Source organism: Accipiter gentilis, chromosome 30 (assembly GCF_929443795.1).
Source record: "Accipiter gentilis chromosome 30, bAccGen1.1, whole genome shotgun sequence".
Taxonomy (NCBI): Eukaryota; Metazoa; Chordata; class Aves; order Accipitriformes; family Accipitridae; genus Astur; species Astur gentilis.
Window position 1 is genome coordinate 3,419,960 of NC_064909.1, and position 24,729 is coordinate 3,444,688.

At 35.3% G+C, this 24,729-nt stretch overlaps 1 protein-coding gene across 2 annotated transcripts in view; it reads left to right on the forward strand.

Annotated features, from left to right (window-relative positions):
• The window catches only part of BABAM2 (BRISC and BRCA1 A complex member 2), a 178,975-nt gene that overhangs the window by 58,228 nt on the left and 96,018 nt on the right, over nucleotides 1-24,729 (forward strand). The gene's annotated exons all lie outside the window — the stretch shown is intronic.

Consider the following 24,729-nt stretch of genomic DNA (forward strand, 5'->3'; position numbering starts at 1 on the left):
TCTTGGGGATAAATTTAAATATTTCCAGATAAACTCTTCAGTATGAGTAAGGAATTTCATGCTATGTAAATGTTGGGTTTTTTAATGAACAGTCCAAATGTACTAGTAGTCTTGATGGTAGAACCAGAAAAGCAAACTAAATGCACCATTTCTTAACAGGAAGTGAAAGCAAATACTAATGACGCAAACTGAAGGTTTTGATGATTACTTTGCTTCATTGTTTACAACGAATACTCATTTGACCAGATACTTTAGAAAGTAGGACTACAGAGTATTGGTGTGAGTTGTGAAAAAGTATTTCTTTCTTTGCTACAAGGGGAAAGAGCAAAAAAAGCAAAAAACAAAACTTGTGACAAACTACCAACATGGAATAATTTGAAATGAGTGGTTTTCATAGCAGGAGGAGAGTAACTCTTTCAAGCACTTACTGTGGAAGCCCATCATAAAGGTCAATGTTACTATATTCAGAGAATGCAGTGAGAGATCTGGGTTCTCTCTGTGTATCATTACTGGCAGAACGAAGTGCCAGAATTTCTACTGCAGACAAGGTCTGAGTCGGCTGATGTTACCAGCATCCATCTTTCCTTTAAACTGCATCTCTGCTTCCTTACTCAGCTCTTTACTTCTAAATAATTGGAAAGAACATCTACTTAATGTTTAGCAACTAATGTGTTGACATGAAAATGTCAGTGTGGATCCCATTACCTCCCCTTTATCTTATTGTTAGAACTGTTTTCAACTATTGTTAGATTACAACTGCAAGTGTGAATCTTCAGTGTTTCTCCAAATAAGATGTCTTGAGCAAAGAACCATGAAAATAAAGGCAGGCACAACTATAACCTTACTGAAATTTTTGGTTGTAGTCTGAGATCGGTATCCTATGATCTCTTTACCTTCTGCAGACTGTTTGCTGTTTGAGAAGTGAGCTGCTCTTAACTTTCTCGAAAGCATCCAGATATTTTCAGTTTGTTCCCGTGTTCATGGTAGCAGCCCTTCTCCCAGCTGTTGTCTTTCATCAGGGCCTGCTCTTCTCACTTGATGGGAACATTTTTAGTCAGATGGGAGAGGGTTGGCCAAGGCCTTTTCAGGAAGGATGGTGTTGAGAAGCAGGATGCAGCAACAATACACCTGGACTGCAGAATAGCTGTGATTTTGCTTCTAAAAGACTCTGTGGAAAAAAGGAGACTGAGTACGTCTAACGTGAACTATGCTGCCTGCTCCTGCCAGAACTCCAAGTGCTGTATTTTCCAGTAAAAATTTGAAATTGGTCAAGAATTTCAGGACAAGTGCATGCCAAGTAAGTTCAGTAGCTTCAGTCACAGGGTTGTCTTAAACCTCTGTTCAGCATCTGAGGAAACTGCATGACTTGGAGGTTGGGAAGTGGTGTATGACTTATGTAAGTAGGAACCCTGTGATAGATTCTACTTTCTTTTCTAGAGAGTAACGTGTTGATGCATGACAGCATACCCTTCCTTAATATAGTTCCCTATCGTGTTGACTAAACATCTGCTACCTTCTCTAAACGAGGTTGGTATACTGTGGATAAATCATCAGTGCTCCGTAACTGCTTCTTGGAGCGTTGTTCACCCTGAGTACTGAATGGTTCATTAGTCTGAAGGAAAACATGTATTTACTTTTTATGCGTATATAGGCTGTGTGTTGTAAAGAGACACGCACAGAAGGTAGCAGAATCAAAGTTTCCCAGTCCACCTTTATTTTGACATTTCTAAAATCTTAATGTCTTAGCTTTGGGGTTTTAAAATTATTGTGGTTTTATATGTAATAGCCTGGATTTTTACAACAGCAGCCCTTCTAGATGGGCAATGTACTGATGAAATCCTTAGCTTTTTCATGCAGATTTCTGCTATGCAAATTGACAGGTTAACTGTCTGTGGTAGGCAGGTGATATGTAGTCTGGATGAGTAGCCACAGGAGAATAATACTGTTTTATTCCAGTAGTGTTTGTTGACAGCAGAAGAATGGTTTGATTTAGGCTCCAGCATGGATTATGACAGACTATGCTTTGCAGCAGGCATGGATCTTTTACCCCTGCTGCCTTAGCTCCTTGTATTCTGACATTGTCAGCTATATGAATGTCATCTTATATGACAACAACATAAAGGCAGGTAGAATTGGAACTACTGTGTTGTAGTTGAAATAATTATGCTCTGACTACTCCAGATTGATAAAGCTATTTTTTAAAATCAGATTTTTTTAACCTATGTCTTTCTTATTTCTTTTTGATGAGACTTTTGACATAAATAGATCTTTGATTTGTTGCAATAAAATAGTTTATTTTCCATCATGTCTGCCAGTTATGTTGGCTTCAATGCTACCTGCTGGATTATGGTACGTGATAGAGCATATATTGATGCAGTGGAAATAATTGTTAATATATTACCCTGAAAGGTGGAAGAGCAGTCAGTAATTGAAGGCTGTTAGTGTATTAACAGCTTAATGTTTAACTGCAGAATTTAATGTGTTTTAATTGTGTTCTAGCCTGTAACCAGCCTTATAATGTGCAGTAGCTTCTCTGTTATAATTTGCAAAGTTCAAACCTGTGTTATACTTTCTCTGCCATCTTCTTTTTTGATGTTTAATTAATACTGCTTGTATTAAATATTTCACCAGATTTTAAAGACCATTATTTTTGCCTCCTCAATCACTCCTAGTACCCCAATGGCTTGTAATGCTCTTCTGAAATTCTTATTGATGCCAATAGGTAATCACACTACAAGTGTGACTGTAAGGCTTTGTGTAGTAAGCTAATGTTCAGGTTTGAGGATGTAAGCTGTGAGAACAGAACAGTCTGTAGTGCTGCAAAATCTTCGGAGTTGTTGAGAATATACTCCAGAATCATAAGAACTTACTCTGTCAACTTTGTACTGATGATGGTGAGAGTATTCTCCCTTCGCTATAAAGAATGAAAATTTGAAGGTGTAGCGTAGGTTGGGTTGTTATGGACTGGAGAGGTGGATTTACCAGGTTATTTTAAAGGTATTCACTACACTAAATTTAAAACTCAGTTCAAATGTGTGTGTGTTTTAAGGAAAATAGCTGAGTATATGAAGACGACCAAGAATGATTAAAAGAGCAATGCAGAGTACACTATCTCTTCCTTTGAATTCTAAAATTCTAGTAAGAGTTCCTCAGTTATTATCTAGTTGGAAACATAATACCCCTTGTAGTGGCTGCAGCAGGTGAATCTTTTTTCGTAAGTTTTCTTGGTATATTCCTCCACATTTGAAAGAAAAAGTATCATTCTTTATTTTCCAAGCTAAAGAGCTGTTCAAAAAGAAATGTTGGCTGACTCTGAAAAAGCACATTTAGGAAAAGATACCCTTTCATTATTTTTTCCTTTACAAAGTTATACTTTAATACAAAGGTTTTGAATTGGAACGTGGACCTTTGTATCCATTTTTACATTGTTTTCTTATGTAAATCCATTTGACATAAAGGAGTATTTTAAGTGTTGAAACAACTGCAGGATCAAGCTGGTGGCTCAAACTACTACAAGGTTCATTACTGGTAAATCTTTCATTAAGGTTCTCTTATTTGACAAGAATGTGGCTTTGGCTCAGGAAAATACATCTGTATCTGTTTACTATTATACTTTCCCTTTCCCTTTTTCACAGTTGGAATTTTAATCAGCACATTCATTTTGGCTTAAATTCTTTTCTGTTGGCTGCAACGTTTTTAATTTTCGCCACAGTATTTTATAAATGGAAGTATTCACTGTACATACTGGTTCTAAGAGTCAGTCTCTAGTTCACATTTGTGCCTCTTTACAGATACCATGTATGCCACTAATAACAAAGGTAATAGACTTAGCATCTCAAATACCTCATCCAAATTTTGTTTCTTTCTTTGTAGTTTTGGTCAGCTATGGGTACATGTGTTATAGTAATTCATTAAATGTCTCCATCTCAGTAATTTACAAATTGTGCTGGATTATGTGACTGTAGTCACAGTATGAGTGAACTCTAGAGTATGTTGCAGGTGATGCTGTTGAAAACAAGACATTTAGGTATTTTTCTTTTATTTCAATTTTTTTTTTTTTTGAGGTTTTGGCTAAGTAAAAATGTGCTCTGATTACCACCACCTTCTAGTATGTAATTTTTAAAGTATTCATTTCTATTCATATGTACCTGCTTGTTGTGACCTGGTGCATAACTAGTGTCTGGACCAGTTTAGCTATGATGCTGTGACCAGCAGCCTTCCAATAATTTCTTACTATTAAAGAGTAAAGAAAATATGCAAAGCAGACCTAACTTCTTTTTGTAGAAGATTAAAAAATTTTTAAAAATCTCTACACCTGTTTTTTCTGAAGGGCTTTTTTTGATGACCATTGTACTTGGTGCATATCTTTCAGAACTTAAGCAAGTAACAGACATTGTCTAGACACATTGCCAGGGGCCAAACAGTTGTGTGTAAGACTGTCAATGGACAAGGTTTATCCTCAAGTTCAAACTGAAAGATAACAACATATTTGTGTTTTTCTTTACTGTGATTTCATCATTTGGATGTCTGTTAAAAGACGTCAGTGCAACTTTTGTTTATGACATAGACCAAATTCCAGGTACTATGAAAAGACTGCAATACTTGTGTATGTTTGAGTAATCAACTGTAGTAGAGAACAAACAAAAGTTAAGTATAATATGCAGGGTCAAATGAGATTTTTTTACCAGGCCAGTTTCTTTATTATTGTGATTTAGCAGTTTGATTTATTTGACAGCATTTAAGGTTTGTATTAAATAGCTGCAAATACCAGAACACAAATACACTTATATAAAAAGTAGTGCTTCTGCTGTTTAACTAAAAAATTTGAGCTAAATATTCTGAAAAAGTATAATATTTTCTTTTGCTTTCAAACTTCATTTGATTTTGTTGGTAGCTCACTAACTAAAACCTGATGTGTAGTGTCTTAAGGTCACAAAGTCAATGGCAAGAAGGAATTAGAATCCAGATCTGACTTGATCTTTTTGTACCAGACTGTTTTACACTATGTTGGGCAGCTACCTCTTAAAAAAGCATAGAGCACTATGCAGTGTATACTATTTGACTATTTTCCCCATAATGTATATGTCTCCTGTGTTGGGTAGAGTGATGGACCTGTGCATCATATGAAGCTTATATCTATGGTGGCAGCTGTCATTTTACCTCTTAAAAAAAGGAAGATTGGTGGTTTATAAAACTTGTAGGTAATCCTGAAATAATATGTAGTTCTCATAATTCACAATATTTTGACCATGCTTTCCATAGAGATCTTTTAAGCTAATACATGGATTGCTTTTAATCTTATACTACTGAAGACTTTGTGACAGAGGCATAAACTTAACTTCCTGAATTGTATTCCATAAAGTATTCCTTATCTTGAGATGTATATAAGCATTTGGAGCAAACAGTTTAAATATTAGAAGTAGATGTCAGTATGATATCCATTAGACTGCTTATTGTACCAGCATTCAATTAGTTAAACAGAATATCGAATCGTCAAAGATTGTCTAGGTTTCTTCTGTTAATAGTTTAAAGGCAAACTTTATAACGTGCAATTATAATGAGGCATAGAGATTTTAGATTAGAAGTGGGTCTGTGCAAGTTAGTACTGGCAACATTCGAAACGAATAGTTTGTAGTAACTGAAGCCAGTAAATTGTACGATCTAGAGGCCATGAAAATAAATGTAACCTGTGTATGTGAAAGAGATGTCATTAATACTTGTCTCTAAGAATCTTTCATTTAGCCTGTGCCCAGAAATGTGCAGTTTACTTTTGCTGTCTACTTTTTTCATCAGGAAGTACTAAATGAAGTACCACTGAGGAGGTGTTCCTTTTCTTCAGTGTGCTGGCCAGAGCAGCAGCCTGTTGCCAGAAGCATGCAAGATCCAAGCAGGGGAGCTTGCATAATGAGTGATGTCAAAAATGAAAAAATAAGGTGTTCATGTCGTGAAATGTGTCTGGCAGTTCAGGAAGTTGTGGAGTCAGAAAAATAGTGACTCTTCTTATGATAAAATATTTTTAAGTGTCTGTTTTTTCATTAGAGCTTAAAAACTGTAAGATCAGTCAGCTGTAAAGGTTTGGGGGTTTTGTTTTGGCTTTTTATTTAACAGGATGTTTCAGTTGTCACTGTAGGTAAAATTGTAAGATCTTACTTATTCCACTGAATAGAAGCATTGTGCTTCTTAGCTAGTCTTACTGCTGCAGTCTAATTATTAATCTTACAGGATTTTGCCGAATAGGTTACCCCTTTACTGATTGGAGAGTTAAGAGTAAATTACTACTGTTCTAATTCAGCTAGGCTCCAGAAATACTTACAGAAACTATGATTTAATTAGTCATTCTTTCATGATTTTACTTTAAGATCTTCTGTCCACAAACCAAGGGAAGCAAAGCCCTATAAAAGTAGACTTTATAATAAGAAAGTTATATTTGAATTTTTTAAATGGATCAGTTCCCTTCATTCTCACTAAATTTTATTAACTTTTCCACAACAACATGATTTGTTTGTAGTAACTAGTCACTAAAACCACATAGTGTCAGGAGCATGTTAAGCTCCATATGCTGAAAGCCAAAAGTGATTTTTTTTAAATCAGCTTTTTCTGTAATTTATTGGAAGATTTTGTTAATAAGATCTGTGAACTGGAACAGCTCATTCTGCGCAGCTGATGATTTTTATAGGTTGTGATCTTAATATGAATCATAATCTCCAATCAACTATATTTCTCATGACAGTTATCTTATATTTAAACACTTTATTTTTATAATACATTAGTAAAGGAAAGGACTGCCATATCTACTGATAAATTAAATCTTACGATAATCATTGTAATTTTTTTGAAATTTTCTCTAATTTGATAGAACTACTAATTTGCTATTCTGAGATGAATGGAAATAGGTTTTTTCATTAATTTTCTAAAAAAAATTTAAGAAAAGTTAAAAATAACAGCTTCTGAAATTTAAAAGCCTTTTTTGCATCTGGTGGGAAAGTTCATAGACACGTTATGTTGCGTGACTTGGTTCAGATTTACTGCCTTGTTAGGGCTTGTAATTTGTACTATTGCTTTACATTTGCATTCTATGTATTGCATAGGAAGAATGGAATTCAATAGCCATAAAAATAATTGCAGATTATTACATAATGATGGTGCTTGTTTTATCTGTTATGGTCCACCCATAGTATGTATAACAAGCAAAGTACAGAGGTCTTAAACTGGGAAGAGGATATTGGATATTTTTAAAAAACTTGTTTAGTTCCCTATTGCTGTTTCTTCTTGAAAAGAAGAATATTCGAGAAGTTGTTGAGCACAGAATATAAGCATAGCAATAATCTGTAAAATTCATTAACCAGCAAATCTGTATTTGCAAATATAGAAGGACATAAAGCATGATGTTAGAATGTTAAGAAGGGTATTTCAGTGCAGAGCTGACAGCTTCTTTCTACTGTTAGGTTTCTTCTTTAGGCTTCAGGTCAGGGCTCAAGTTCTACAGGAGATTATATTTTGAGGTTTTAAAGTCAATTTTGTATACAAAAGTGCCAGTTACAGCGATTGGGTTGGTTTAGTGTTTGGGGTTTTTTTGTTCTGGCTTTCAGATTACTAGATTATGTCTTATCTTCTTGAGAAAGAACAGTACTAACATGAATGTATGTCTGTATGATGATTTCATATGATTCTTAGTCTTTCATGTTTCAGATTCTGTGATTTGCAGTGCTAACTTTTTTCTGTTACATACAGAAAATCTTTTGATGGCTGTCAGTCTAAAACATGGGGGGTTTTGTTTGGTTTTTTAACACATATCTGAAAAATAACTGTGTAGCACAGTGTATTACACTGCTCACTTTTATTTGGTTTCACAGGTTTAAAGGTTTAAGCCAAAAATTTTTTAAAAAGAAAAAAAATTTAAAGCTTTACTGTTTGAATCAGCTACTCTCAGCGCTAAACATTCTGAGGTTGAATGATCCATCACATTTATTTTTGTCTAACTGATACTGACAATGTCATTGATTATAATATCATGAAACAAACAAACTAGGATGTTCTGCTGGGTTTTTTTCCATGTTACCAAACAAATGCACAGAGTTTTCTCCAGTAATTGCTAATGAATAACGTGCCATGTTTCTATTGAGCTTTGCATTTCTATAGTAACTTCTATTTAGGAAAGTAGTTGCTTGTTTACATAAGGTGTATTTCAGTATTTTCTGTTTTAGAAAGAGACTTTAGCTGGAGAATGCTAAAGGAAAGACTGCCTTGTCCAGCAGCATCTCAGTGAGACAGTGAAAGAAAGATAAATAAAACTTAGACCTGTTGACTCTCTATTTCTGCTTTAATGATTTCAGTGTTCGTGCTAGAACTTGTATGTCTCTTATGCGCTGGGACCTGTAATCATTGCAAACAGCACGTCCATGGGAGAGATGGGGCAGTGGGGAGGAGCATTAATTTGGCTTCATTGGAAGCAATTAGGTGCACTCCTTAGGTCTTAACAGGTTACCAGTAATTTAGGCAAAAAGATGTCCGCGAGTTAAATGTTGGTTTTCAATTACATGATGAACTGTCTGGAGTGCATGTACAATATTTAAATATACCCAGATAATATAGATAGGAAGTTCTGCTGCTGAAGGAAAATAGTGAAATAGAGTTAAACTAATAATGCTGTTCCAACTCTTGCCACTCTGTCATTTTAATGATTTGCTTAGTGGAGTTAGCTTTAGTAATAAACTACTGAAATATGTCCTTTTTTACTATATCTAAACATGTTTATATATTTGGAGATAGCAGATATTCTGTGTTTTACTGTAACAGCTTTTCTGGTCTAGGAAAATGTTAGACAAATGTGACTGACGTCTTGACTAAAACTGATGACTGACTGATGGTATGTAAGTAATCAGCTACTCATTTGCAAGAACCCTGAGGACAATGTGTTGGTTAACAAAGAATAATCATGCTCATTCTAAATTATTATTTTCATTGTTTAGCATTTATAGTGTGTGTCCTAGATAAAATCATTAATTCTATCTCATTTCACCTAGACTCATGACTTTTTGTAAGTAATAAATCTTATTTAATTTTCATCATACTATTGTTAAGTGAATAGGTCTTGAAACATAGGTCAAATTACACACAGGTTACCATTTTGACGTACATATAGGTATTGTCTCGTTTTGTCTACATAGACTAAATGAAAATAGTAACTGAGCATCTCATGTTCTTATTTATTATATTGTTCACAGTAGTTGTGACATATGGAAAAACCCCTCTATTTTTTAGACAGGACTTGAAGCATGGAGGAATTGGGTATATACAAATTTGCAGTGGAATCCTGAGCTGTGAGTAGACAGCTTGTCCAAGGCTTTAATCAGTATAGTGTTCTTCCTCTCCCCATCTCATTCTATAACCTTCACAATTCATCACAATTACAATGAGCATTCATTCAGGTCCAGTGCATTTTGGCATTTTTCTTGAAGGAAAGACAAGCTACTTCTGTCAGCAGGGAGAGCTGTATGATGTCAGAGTTGTTGGAGATTTTTCTCATAGGCCATTTTTCCACTGATAGAAATTTTTATGTTGTCCCTCGTTAAAATTCTTTACTGTTCTTGAGTGTCTTAAATACTTGGTTTTTTTTAGTTATCATGGACACCTCTTAACATTTGGGCAATAACTACAAGATGGTATATTGACTCATATAAGTCACCTTTTCCATTGGAAAATTGTATGCTGCTTTTTTTGCCCTCCACCAAACCATAAACAACAACAATAAAACTCTTCCTACCATATTGGTCCAAGCAATAAAAAACATTTGGTTTCTATTTCTGACAGGAATGAGATGCTCCCTGCATGCCCCTGACTTCAATGGCAATAAACTTATTACAAGTACATAATATTTCTCAGGATCAGGCTTTTGTTAATATGTTTTAGAGCTCAATGAAATGAAGTGTACCCCTGATGATGCTTAGAACTTCTATGATACCTTCCTTCCCAAAGTTCACAGACCCCAGGTGTGTTCTGTGTGAAAGAAAATCACTGCAACTGTTTCACTGATTTAAAAAAAAATAAATTGAAAAGCAAATGACAGAGCAAGGAATAAAGTACATGAAATCTAGCTTGCTGACTGTCTGATAGTCTTCTCTGGGTGAGAAATATCTGAACTAAGATACAGTTTTAATTTTATACTCTTTATACTGTGTTCCATCTTTGTTTACAAGTGGAACACTTAAATTTATAGGTAGAATGTAGTTCTTTGTGTATCCATTTTGTTTTATGCATATAATGTATTTTGACAGTGTATGTAAAATGCCATTAAAATGGCAGCAATTTCTAGGCTTTGTTTTGTCTAATTAACCTTGACTGCACAAGAACTACTGAACAGAAGAGCCATTTATCTTACATAAAATACTCTTTTTAACATGGCAACTCAGGCTGGTTTTGTAAGTTTTAATTTTTTTTTTAAATTTAAAATCAGAAACCGTTGAGACTTTATTTCAAGACATGGAAATTAAAAGATGGATACTGGATAATAAAAAACACTTAGAGCAAGCAGTGTATTTGGAATAAAGGCTAGCGATCAGGATTTATGCAACTTGTTTAGTAGAAATAAAGGACTGTGTTGCTAATAATATGACACTTTAGAACTGCATGCTTTATGAGCTCTCCTAAAACAAAAGAAATGTTGGAACGAAATTACTAGAGGGATTCCTCTGGTTGCAATAGCAAATGTTTCATGAGAAGCTGTGCAACTGAATTTGTAATAGAGAAGACAGGTATTCTACGATTGTGTTCTTGCAGCATAGGTTTTATTGTATGGCAGTAACTTAATAACTAAAATATTCTCTCTTTTTTTTTTGTTATGTTTTGTTTACCAAGTTGCCAGTTCCTCCTTGAAAAGATGTGTGACCAAACTGCAGCCCAGTTTACAGGTCTTCCAGCAATGATAGTATCAGATTTAGGAGACTATACCTGTTAAAGCAACTTGGAGGCATATATTCTCTCTCTGACTCATGTGAGGCAGCATTGCAGTATGCAGAATTATTTTTCCTTGCCTTCTTTATTTATAAATTTTGTGAATATAACTGGTTAAATTTATCCCTCCTAAAAAAATGATGTAGAAAGCTTTATGCCAGTGATACCACAATGTTATCACTGTTATCAAAAGTTAAGTAACTGTGTATGAATAAACAATATATTAATATAATGCTTCAATACTAAATAATAAAGAAGGAATAGCACTGAAAAGGTAATTTAATAGAAAAGAACTGAGAATCATTAGAAGCCTAATAAGAACAGATCATCCATATAAGATTGAAAAAATTGCAGTCTCTTAGGTTTGGAGAGATGCATTCCCTGGAAACTTGGAAAATTGTAATAGTGATATGTATAAATAGGATGTAAAAAAAAAATTTTTTTAACTTTGCCATGCAGTTCAGAAAGACAAAAGGTAAGTGTGTGCTTAGTAGGACAACTCTTATGGAGCAAGGTGATACATGTGCAGTTTTCTGGCACACAGAGATGTAGGTTTTAAGATTTTAAGTAAAACAACCAGATTTGTGAGCAGTAGAAACAGTGAAGCTTCATTTTTTACATGTTTTAATCTCTTGTCTCCTTGAATCTCTACACTATGCCATTGTGGTTCTCCTATGTGTCCAATGTAGCAATTTAGCAAGTGAGAAGACGGGGAAGTGGTTGGCCCCCCCAGTTGCTACCATTCACCAGCAAGCTGAATTTATCTGTTGCAATATGTGCTGGGGTAATCATTTGTCTGTCTCTTCTACCTGACTGCTGATCTTCATATAGTTTCTATGAATATAATTATCTTTGAGACTAAAAACTGGTCAGGGAAAGGAGAGAAGAGGGTGGGGAGGCAACTGAAAGTGTGCTCCCATATGCACTGAATCTGAAACCAAATTAAAAGGGGGAAAAATCATTACAGTATATGTACATTGAATGAAAAACTTGCTGACATTGAAAAGTTTTTTCATCATGCAAAAGACTTTAGAACAATTTTGCTTGAGTGGGATGAACACCCAAGTAGAATATTTACACTTGGCTAGACTGAGACATTTGGTTGAATTTGTTTGTAAACTCCTTCCTGCAACCTAACCCTCTATCAGTGTTGTTTAAATCAGTTTGGGAATGCCCATCTAAGGGATTATACAGTTTAAAAATAAATCTTTAGTCAAGTGATCAGTGCAAGAACATTTGTGGTAGGTCAAGGTGCAGCTGGTTTTCTCTGTTCTCCACTGACTTATTCATCACTCTTACTGTGAAGGAAATATCTCCCTTCACATGAGCTAAGAGAATCAGTAGTAACTTTTCAACATGAAGACAGCTTAACAGCTCATTTAATATGCAAAAGCTATTTGGGGATTAGACAGAAAAAGCAAGAGTCTGAGTTTGTAGAGAAAGATGAATAATCTCTGGATTACCATATTAAGGCAATTTTGGAAGCTACTATCAATTAATATATTTACAGCTATACAAAACACATTAGAGTGTGCTTTTTGAATTGCAGAGAAAAAGTGGAAACAAGTCTTATCTGTTCATCTTTGTGTTCTAATTTTGGATTCTTTGAAAAATACAATGAAAAAGATTCTTATTGAGATTAATATTTTGGAAGCTTATTGTGTGTAAACTTTCGAAAACACTAGTTTGGAACTTTCACAGCATTGTCTCCAGATACTTACTAGTTTCTTCTGTGCATGAGTGCATTCAGATCCTTGCAAAACTATTACATGAAGAACAAAGTATTTGAAAATGCTTGTTTAATTATTTCTAAGTAAACAATTAGTTTGGGACTATTTAATTTTTTATGCAGGCATTAATTGCAAACCAGCTTCTAACATGCTGAAAGCTAGACAAATACACGGCAAAGCATTTATCAATGCTGATCAAGAAAGGAATACTCCAAAATTGACAAAAATACCTTGACAGTCTCCTGTTAAGTAACCATCTGCAAATATATTAATTCCATTGTTTTAATGGACTCCTTTCTTGATTAATCAATGACCTTATTCGCTCAAGCATATCTGTCAGGACATGTCTTCCTAACAAATCTATTCAGCCTAGAGCATATGTAAGGCATCATCCTCATCTTCAAACTGTGTGTCGTGGTTTAACTCCAGCCAGCAACTAAGCACCACGCAGCCGCTCACTCACTTCCCCCATCCAGTGGGATGGGGGAGGAAATCGGGGAAAAAAGGTAAAACTTCTGGGTTAAGATAAGAACGGTTTAATAGAGCAGAAAAGAAGAAACTATAATGATAATGATAACACTAATAAAATGACAACAGTAGTAATAAAAGGATTGGAATGTACAAATGATGCGCAGGGCAATTGCTCACCACCTGCCGACCGACACCCCGCCAGTCCCTGAGCGGTGATTCCCTGCCCCCCCCCCCCCCCCCCCCCCCCCCCCCCCCCAAACTTCCCAGTTCCTAAACTAGATGGGACATCCCATGGTATGGAATACACCGTTGGCCAGTTTGGGTCAGGTGCCTTGGTTGTGTCCTGTGCCAACTTCTTGTGCCCTGGCTGAGCAGGAGAAGCTGAAAAATCCTTGTCTATAGTCTAACCAATACTGAGCAACAACTGCAAACATCAGTGTTATCAACATTCTTCGCATACTGAACTCAAAACATAGCACTGTACCAGCTACTAGGAAGACAGTTAACTCTATCCCAGCTGAAACCAGGACACTGTGTTAAGTCAAGAAAATGTTGTGGTAATGTGGGCATCGCTTGGGCAAGAACATTAAGAACCTTGGTCAGGATCTTTTTAACCATAAAAGGATGTGTTAAGCTTTCTTATTTGGTGTAAGTTGGAAGGGAGTGGAAAAGTACAAAAATACAAAGGAATTTTTATTACAGAGAAGCATTTCCCTCCAAATAGTACATGAAGGAATACCGTGTCTGAAAAAAGATTTTGTTGGCAGGGGAAGAAGTAGTCTGAACTACATATTGATACTGATAAATGTTTTAGCTGTAGGTGGATAATGTATTAAAATTCAAACTTGTCTAACAGCAGAAAAATAAAAAGTTAATTTTTAGACACCTTATTTTTTATCTGTTTGTGTAAATCTTTCTCTGGGTTCTAGGACTGACTTCTTTTTTTCCCTGCCGTACCTAGAGACTGTTGCTAATTGCAGGCATTTAGAAGCTTAACTCTAAAATGAAGAAAAAATAAATGAACTTGGCATTGTGTGTTCCCAGGAATTTGCATATGAAGAGAAGGGCTTTTCAGAGCAGTTCCATCCTGGTGGTGTACAAACATAATTGTTAGCAAAATGCTTATTTATTGCTCTTCAATATGTTTTGTATTTCTTTTGAGAATGATGAGACATTCCTGGTTATTGATATTATTTATGGTGGGAAAATGATACATTTTATTTTAAGATCATGAAATCAAAAGAAGTTCAAAAGTGAATAGCTACCTTTATGCTCTTCAATTTGCATTCCATTTTTAAGCCTGTATTCCTTTTTAAATTTAGCAGTATTAACAAAGTTCTTAATTCCAGGTTCACCTTTAGTGACCAAAACTGTTGAGCATAATAAGAGGAAAGTATGTTCCCTTTTGTTTCCATGGGTGATGCACGGATTGGTATATTATGCCTAAGCATGCAACACGTGTCATTAACTGTAAAGACTTTGAATGTTTCTGAGAGTCTGTAAAAAAAAAAAAACAAACCCACAAACAAAAAACCAAACAAAACCAAAAACCCAAAGCATACTAATATTTCTATAGCCTCTGTTGCAGAGTGAGTGTCACAGTCTTCTCTTTCCATATCATGGTGATAAAACTACATCTCAACGTGAAGGACCAAGAAGCACAAATTTTATATTGTTTTGATTTCCACAGAGGTTCTTAGAGATTCAGTGTGGTGCTGAGAGGACAAGTCACATAATCTCCTGGGTTTTCATACATAAAATGGGGGAAGAAAAATAATTGTGAAACTTTAATGGTGTACTGTTTCACATTGATAAAATATTTTGTTTCTTTATTGCAGTGTTAAATTTCTTTCTATAACAAATTCTTGGTTGTACAGCAATTTCAGTGGTTTGGGAGCATTTACATGCTGAAAAGGCAGGTAGACAACTTTTCAATAAGTCTGTATGTGCCTAATATGTGCTTGTAATTTCAGAGCAGTAAAGGGATTCCTACGAGTGCTTGGCTGTCTTCTGCAAAGGACTGGCGGAATGAGAGAAAAGTTTACTTATTTCTGCTGTCTTTTTCCTACAGTGTGTTTTGTAGAAAGTTATATATGTTACAAATATGAGATATAAAATGTAGATTTCAGTCAATAAAATAATACCTACAAAGCAATATATTTACAGAGAAGTACACAGTATGGAATGTATATTGCCATATAACTTTTTGGAATGATGATATGGCTTCACTGAATCTTCCTCCTCAGTTTTTCTTACACAAATACTGAAAAGAATAGTACAGTTAATCAGAGTAACTGATTATTCAGTAATGAGAATCAAGGCACTTGCATTTGTAAACAAGGAATCCCTGATATACTCAACTGTCATAAAAAGTAGTTGATTTCTAGTTTTGAACTGATGTTTTGTCTGGAGTGAAGAGCACATGTGTACATCATGGTTGGTGGGTTTTCTTCCCTGTTTTGCAAAGAAGTATTCATTACACTTCATGTTGTGGGAAAGGACTAGCTAGTGGATTCATTTCCCTGTGTGTGTTAGAAAAAAGAAGAGGCTTACGATCCTGGAAAGTGATCAAGGCAAGTACTATGACTACTGGTATGAAACCAGTTGCATGCAATTTTTTAAAAACAAGTATTTCAGATGCCTTTCTAGAAAGGCTGGTCTAATGGCCTAGTTGGTGGAGCTTGGGCCACTCAAGAGACAACTGAGTTGTTTTATTCCATGAGGTGTATTCTGCCCTTGTTGAAGTCAACAGGAACATGATCAGAGAACTATATTCATAAACCTAGATTTTTCAAACCATCTGAAATACAAAGGGTAATTATATGGCATTACATATAAAGGCTTCTTTGTGTTATATGCTTGTTCTATGTTTCAGAGGGACAAATATATACAAGAATTGTGGATATGTCAAAGCACCAAAACTAGTTCAGACAGGTAGAAGCATTTCAAGTGGTGTCTTTTGCACCATTAATAATTCTGAACTTGTCTCAATATTTCTGCATCAATATTATGAATCCTGTTTTCAGGGATTTATTATTCTTATAAAAGCATCAGGCTGAAATTTGGCTCATCAGACAAATTACTCTTTCTTTCTTTTTCTATTAAAGGAGTTTTATGCTGTCAGTGATAGCTGTCTGATACTGGAAATGCTTCTGCAACTTAATTTTTTTCTTGTTCACAAAGAAGTTGGTGGTAGTTAAAAGTATTAGGATTAATAGGTTTCCTTTCTGCTGCACTGATGGAGAACTTTGCAATTGAGATCTAAAAGTTAAGAAATACAGGCTTAAGCCCTGTAACATCACTGATAAGATGTATTAATCTCCATGTTTTAAAATTGGGAAACTGGTTTATGAGGTTTTGCTAGAGTCATATACTGACAGAACAGAAATAGATTCTGGTAGTTGCAATTTTTAAGCCATGGAATATCAAATACAATAATTATTTTATCTGCTAATTTAGTTGTGGCTGTCAACCTAAATTTAGTATGATATTTATTAATATGTGAGTACAAGTTGTTCTGTGTGCTAATCTTTGTCTATTTGAATATTTGTTTATCATGGTTGAACTTTATGCAATTTAAGGAGCTGTCATTCAGTAGATTTTTTTAAATCTTTAAGTTATAGCCTTTGATACAGTTATGTTGGAGGGAGAAAGGAAATGAGCAATTTTATTAATTTCAACCAAACTGAAAAGGCTTGAAATAATTGTTTTAAACATTAAGTTTTGCTTTAGTCATAGGATATCTTTTAAATACTGTTGTAATCCATTTTAACTATAGTTTGAATTGTTACCAGCAGCTTAAAATGTCTGTGTATGAATTTAGGTTTACAAGTGTTTTGTATGATAAGTACTTTGCAAATGCTTTTGTGCTGATTTATTTAAAGAATTATTTAATGTCAGTTCAATATGTCAAAATGAAGCAGAAGACAGTGGAAATTATATTATACTCTATGCACTTGAGCAATGGCATGCATCAAATTCACTTAACATTAAAATTAAGTAGACTTTCAGTGGTGAGACTGAAGTGTCATTCTCTTCTTGCCTTCATTGGCAAGTAAGCATTCAGGCCTTTAGATGTAAATGGCAACTCAAGCTGTTGTGGTGTCAGGTTGATCAAACCAAACCTGAATTTAGGAATGGCTTCAGTTCTTTCTGTCTTCCTCTAACCTTCCTTCCTACCCTATGCATGATCCAGCACTCTATGGAAGAAACTTATTTATGAAATTTTGTTACAGTATCAACTATCCAATACACAGGCATTGGTTTTGCCTACACTGAGTTGCCTGTTACCAGTGTCTGGATTGCTGATAGCTTCAGTATCAGCTCTGGCAAGATTGCAAAACCTGTCATGATTACTTCTGCATTAGCCAAGTTTTCTCAACACAGAGCTCAACCCTTAGCACCAGAGGTCTGATGGATTAGTGCCACAGTATTTCTTGCTCTTCTGAAGACAGTGGCTTTCATCTTCTTCCTTACCTGCTCTGAACTGTGCTGGAACCTTCTAAGCCCCCACTATGTCAATGAGAGCAAGACCTTCCTTTTATGAAGTTTGTTTACTTAATCTGAGTGGAAAGCATATTAAGGCATCTTGGCTTTCAGAAGTAGTACTGGGAGGGTATGTTGATCATACCTACAACATCCTTTGCAATGTCCTTGGAATTTCCGTATGCCTGAAGAAGCTCTACATTGTCCCAAGATCTGTTTTCTGCTTGTAGACTCAGAACTAAATGAGTTGTTGTCTTTCAGACAGAACAACACTGCAGATCAGTCTTACTCATGCCTACCTTATCATTGGTAGTGGTGTCAGAAGTCTGTTGTCATTCAGGTTGAGTGTTGGGTTGGTTTTTTTAGTTAAATAATTAATGAGGATAACTTAGTTTTCTCAGTAACACAGCTGGGTACCCTCAGGCCACATATCATTAGGTTTCCAGGTGCTGAAATATGGAAGATACTTAAGTTTCCTGGTTAAAAAAAAAAAGTTAGGTCTTGATCAAATATTATGGCAAACAGAAGTTTTCCACAGCTTCAAAATATATGAAGTGGCATCATTTATAACATAAGTGAAATTGAAGATCAGTATTTACTTTATTGGCAGTATCCACTAACAAGGGATTATGTCAAAGTTGGCAAATATCTGCTAAACTTCTTTGTTAGAATAATATTGCATCTCAATTCTGGTGAGGATTGTTACATCCTAAGTTTTTTTAATTAAATCCAACTTTGTTAAGTGGGAATTAATGCAGCGATATATATTCACAAACTGCCTAAGGCTCATAAAAATATGAGTCCAGTCTAGTGAGCAGACACCAAGTAACTACAACATTGCTTAAGGTTGCTCTGGTTACTGAACTAGGTTTGTGCCAGCACCTGTTTAAAGCTCAAGGTTTTTATTCCATTACTGAAGTTCCCTGTAGAATTACAGTCAAGAAAAAGGATCTCCTATTGGACATTGCATTAACAATAATTTCAGTATGTTAGATGAAAGAACAGTGTTTAGATTACTGGGAATGCATGTATTCTTCTAAGAATAAACCTTTTTTTAGCTGGAAGAGTTGATTATGAGCATCACAGAATACACGAAAAATATTTGTAAGAGCCAGTGCATTATGTCACTGATCTACTATGTCACAACAGCAAGTTGTGATCCCATTCATTGTCCTGGATGCATTTTATCTACAATTTATTTAATGAAAATATGATAGAACAAGAATGACATTACTTCATATTTCATAGGAAATGAATGGAAAATTCATGGACTATACCTGTAAATGAACTCCTGTAGCATGAAGACTCAAGGGAGTATTTCCTCTTATTTGCCTGTTTCAAAATCTAATCTGACATAGTATCTGTGATCTTCAAAGGAAACATGTTTCCGTGTTCTTGCCAATTAGTTCACCAGTGCTTTTTGGATAGTCAAGTTAGCAGGTCACAAAGTATGGGCATTTAGAGAAAGGTCTCTTCACGTAAGCATAGTGAAACTGAAGTGTTTCTCACTTCAGTTTGAAGAACAAGTATTAAAGAAAGGATATTATTCATGTTAATGGACAGTATACTGAAATATTTTGTTTGAACTGAAACAAAAGATTATGTAAAGTGTAGCACCTTTTGCTACAGTCTGGTAGTTTATGTTTTAAGTGAGTGGATGTTCACTGACATAAGTAGGTATGAGATAAAGTTTTCAATAGCATCATTTTAGTTTTCTTCAACAAGCAGTAAGAGAAGACCTCACTTGCTTTTTTCAAGGAGTGCACTATAGCCTGATGAAAGTTAGAAATGTCTGTCTGCTCTTTTTCATTTCTTCTTCCCCTAGTAGCTGTCCAGTTTTTCTGTTTCCAAAAGTAATTTCAATTAAGGAGGAATTATCTAAATTCTGATCTTTGCCACATGAGTGCAGTTTTTGCAGACTTTGAACCTTTACAGTTCAGACTTACCTCTTGGTTTTGACCTTCCAATAAATCAAGGCAACATTTTTTCTTAAGCTGTTTTCTCAGAAAGTGAATGGAGACTTTTTCTGAGGAGCTATACAAACAACAGTCATTTCACCATCAGTCTTGAGCCTCCACTTTCTAGGCTTACTGAACCTTAACTACAGGTTATCGTGGGCTTGCTGCAAGTAAGTGTTGCAAGCCATAGTCATCTCTGCCATCTATCTGCCTGTGCAACAAGATAGACTTCCATTTTTCCTTCTCAAGAATGGCTTTTCAATTGGAAACAACAGCTTCTGGAAAGAGTGGAGTGCTGCTGACATTCTCTGAACACATTTCCGTGAAGAAATTCTTCATACATTTTTACGTCAAGGGTTTACCTACCATATTTCAGAATTTCAGGTGAACCACATTGTTCATTTAGCTGTCATATGAACTTGGTTTCCTAGGGAAATGAGGCATCAGTGATTATATTGTCTGAGCGTGTCTGTTCTGTTCTCCCCTTTTCTCAAATAACTGTACCTTGCGTATTAGTATGTTCCAGAGTGAAACTGGCTATGGCAAAGAATCCCCTTCAGTTAGTTCCTTTCCTTGTTCTAAAATAATTTGTTGTGAGAGCTATAAAAATGAGTTAATTACAATACAAAGCAAACAAACATTAGGAGAAGAATTGGGATGTTTAGTTTTGTCTCTGGACTTTCCCAGTATCTTTATACATCTGCCTTCCAGATAGTAAAAACTTATAAAAGGGACTGCTACTCTTTTAACAATACAGCATCAAACACGTGGTTGCCACAAAACCAGTTATTACAGTGCAACTAATAATTACAGTGATCTTGTGAAGATTAAAGTTTTAATATAAAGCATCTTGGAAACCAATTTCATAGATATGAACATACCTGCAGAGAATATTTCCTAATTAATCCTTGATTAATGCAGTGGGGTTTACACTGCTCTCAGAATGAATGAAATAAAAGTTTTGGGGGAAGAAAATAAATACAAATCTGTAGGTGCTGACTAGTCCTAGTGGAAATGGGTATCTGTTCTATATTTATTAAAAACAAACAAAACAGCCATTTACCATAAGCACATCTGTTTGGACACAGGGTTCCCTTAAGACAAACTAGTGTCATGTAAGTGCAGTTGTTCTGAGTAAAAACCAACACAGGTATGTTTAAGCAACCAGCTTATATTTCAGGCTGAAGGGACACAAGCTATTGAAGCTTCTGTTCCCATACAGATCACATATGCCATGGAAATAAAATAAAAAAATAAAACCACACAAACCAAACAAAAAACCTTTATGAAGTCCTTCAGTTTAGAATAGTGAGGAATTGCATGTGGAGGAAGACAAAAGGAAATGGCATAATTTTTTTAGAGGAGAAGGAAAATACTGAAAGTTTCTTTTTATAAAGTATAAATATTGCCATTGATAAAATTGGGAGAGTGTTACAGCCCAGCTGATAAGCAGTTTCAGAAGTAGACCTGTTGGAAAACTGGAAGACTCTAGAAGTTTTTCATATTGATTGAATTAGACTATAGGGGCTAAAATGCATGTGCTCACATCGAACTGGGTCGGTGGTTATTTCCAAAGAATATTTAACAATTTCTGTTTAATATTACTCAAAGAGTCTGGGGACCTATCAAGAGAACTGAAGGCTTTATCTAGACAGAGCTTCCTGGACATTGCTGTGGTGCCAAGTATAAGTAAAAGGAGGAATACCTTCTCTTGCAGACCAGGCAGTTAATGCTGTATGGAGAGAGAAGAGTCTCGAGCTCATAGTTAATGAGAAGTTCTTGTTCATGAATAACTGTCTGGGCTGAAAGGTCAGAGTTGGCAAGACTGTAGTGTGGATCCCAAATGAAGCAATAAAAAAATGAGAGGATAGATGGATCTCCACTTCTGTTTATTTAAGCTAATTACTGCAGTGATCATCTGGTAACTAGAGTGTAACTTCTTTTAAAAGAAGAATTTGTATCCATACATATGTGTATGTGCACCTGCATATGCCATGTGTATATCTAAGGAGCGTATCATTGTTATGATAACATTGTGCAAAGGAAGGTGAAGATTAATAAATTGGCATATCTTCTCTTGAAATACTGTCTTTTAATGTACTTGGCTGTGGGGCACTTTACCATGGGTTGCAGTCAAGTGCTATTTCTTGAATTGTTTGAAACTAATCTAGGCAAAATGCTATACATTTTATTGTAGCAAACAGCTATACTTTTGAAAGTAGTACCTAGTCGAAGTAAAACTGAGGGTCCGTTCCCAGCGTATGTAACTCAGGGTAGCTGTATTTAGATTGTAGAATTAAACCAGTCTGAGGTTGTATTTCTAGTTGAACTGATTTGTTTTCCTGGATTTACCGTTTTCAGTGATGCTAGGATTACGGTGATATTTATTGGATGTAAAGCCTAGGTATGTATTGACTGTAACCAGAATTTGTAACAGTTTATGAAATAAATTATTAAATTGACCATTTGTCCTTGCTTTTACAAATATCAGTGCAAATGCAGATAGATTTATTTGAACAACTCAGGTCTATTATAATTTTCATTTAAACATGAGTTGTTATATTGCTAATGAACTGCACGTAACAGAAATATATGGCTGCTGCTGCTTTGCTAACAGAATTTTTAGTTTAATCCCATGGCTATATAGTCTGCAGAACTGTAAAGTTAATACAAAGGCAGATCTGTTCTCTGCATAGCTGTAAAATAAAACTAAGATGGTGTTGGATTTCAGTGTTTGCCTAGCAGTTCCTTTAATTGTGATGATAAAAAAAAAATACACATTCCATGGATAGCTCCTAAATTTTTTGTTGAAATACACAGCCTATTTCTGTTACTACGTTCACAGTTTTACTTCCTTAATTTTCATATTCCCTAATACTTTACAAGACCTTACATTAGCACTGTTTCTGGGATTCCCAATGTGGTGATGTTTCATTGTATGCTATTTCAGTTATGACTCCTTAGATCTCAAAAAGAACACACTGCCACTAGTTAGTGGTTTTGTTTAATGTATTCAGTCTTAATTAGGGTGGGCTTTTAGACAGATTTATCTCATGGCTAAAACTTGAACTATGTTTATGGTTAAAGCAGTGCTTCTCAACATTTTTATTTGAAGCTAGATGTGATATCTAGCTTAAAATGTTTTCATCAATCCTTCTCATTCCATAATAATTTTTTCTGTTTCAAAAGCAGTAGAAACTGACATATTGGGTGGTTGTGGGGGTTGGGACAGAATGTACATGTAGGTGGTTTTCTTCTGTGACGACTGTGGAGGTGCAGCATACAAAGTGAAAACAGTGGGCCAAAATTTCAACTTTTCTTAATAGTCAGAAAATAGCAAGATAGGCTAGGCTTCTAACATTATGTTTGGACTCCAGAAGTAAAAGATGAGACACATTTTATTTCTAGATAAACACTATAAATTGCAAAACCAGGAATTTTGCACATGAGATATCAAGATGGTAGAAGCAATTTTACATGGGCTTGCAAAAAGCAAGTTGCTGATGGTGGAAATTGACCTGAATTTGGCAATTTTAGAGAATTCCCAGAATGCATGTGACTTGAATCTACCCTCTCCCTCGATCCTTAAAATGCTATTTACTACAGTTTTGTCACTGGTAAACACAACTGTTTTCAAAGTGTCTTAGAAAAGGCTCTATGGTTTTGGACTTTCAGCTTGCTAATGTACGTAGGATTTTAAATGTTGCTATTTAACATCACTGGTTTTGATCTGGTTTTATACGATGACAAGAACTGGCTTCTCGGTTTTTTAGTTGGCAGTTACTTTGGTTTTCTTATGCTATTTTATTTTTAAAGTCATTTCCAAATCTTCACTTTTATTAAGCTCTCTTTAAAATTCTTAATATTTTGTCCCCAAAGAAGTGTCATAGTGGGTCCCACTATAGGCGTACATATATGATACAAATGGACTACATTGTTTTGAAACTGATGCCAGTAGGGGAACTGAGGTTCATGAAGAAGTAGGAAGTAGAAGAGTAGCCATTGTCTTGTCAGTCCACTCCAACGGTTCATAACAGGAGGGTGGAACCCAGTGAATAACTGTCCAGCAAATCCTATCAGTTGTGACATTTGAACATCAAGCTTGCATTAGTTCAGGAAACTTCTGAAAAGAATGTAGTCTTTAATATCTTAAAAAGAAAAAAAGAAGGGAAAATAAAACTATCGAATGCTCTCTCCTATACAACAGGGTAAGAAAGTTCCAGTTCAAACTCTGTTGTTATGATCCAAGTCTTGCTTGTGTGTGATGACATCATACTCTTTGCCAAAGAACATACCACTCAGTTTTATGGCTAGAACGCTGAATATCTGACTTAGAGCAGAGGGTGATCATCTCTGTTGATTTGCGCATGCTGGGATGCTGTGCTGAAGCTGTTGAGCATATGCAAGTGATTTGGGGCATTGTTAGAGTATTAAAAGTTGGATTAGATTTACAGAAAATTATCCGTTGAACCTTTGAACAGATGATATGAAAGTGTCAGGAAGGACTTTGAAAATTCAAGGGTGGTATCAATATTAGTGGCCTCTGAACCCATATCTTTTTCATTAAAACACAGCTCCAGATGCCGTGAAAGAGATTAACAATACTTTGCCAAATCCTTCATCCTAGGCTGGTGATGGATGCACTGAAGGAACAGATAGGGCAAGAGATCTGGTGATCTTTTCTGAGTCAGTCATCAGGGAAATCTCAGTGATGGAATCAGTCTTTCATCTGGAAATACGTGATGTATTATTCTAGTAACTAGCACTTAAATTCACTGGGACCACATCTGAGCTGGACACCCTGTGTTTCAGACACTGTCTTGGGCAAAGTAAACAAAAACAGATGAGTCAACCTGAACCTGAGTAGTATGCTGAAGTACAAGAGTAACTGTCTCACCTGTCTCACTATAAGTTCCAGAGACCTCTCTTGACAGAGAATGTCACAGAATGTGACTCTTTTATTATATATAGAACAGAGACTATCCCTGTGAATTTTTCTTCACATTATGCAGCTGATTTACATACCAGTACAGCTGTGAACTCTGAAAGACCAATGTCATAATCATTTTTCACTAATACAGCTTTTATCCTTCATTCCAGTGTCCTGCTTAACACCTGTAGCAGGATCCACCTTC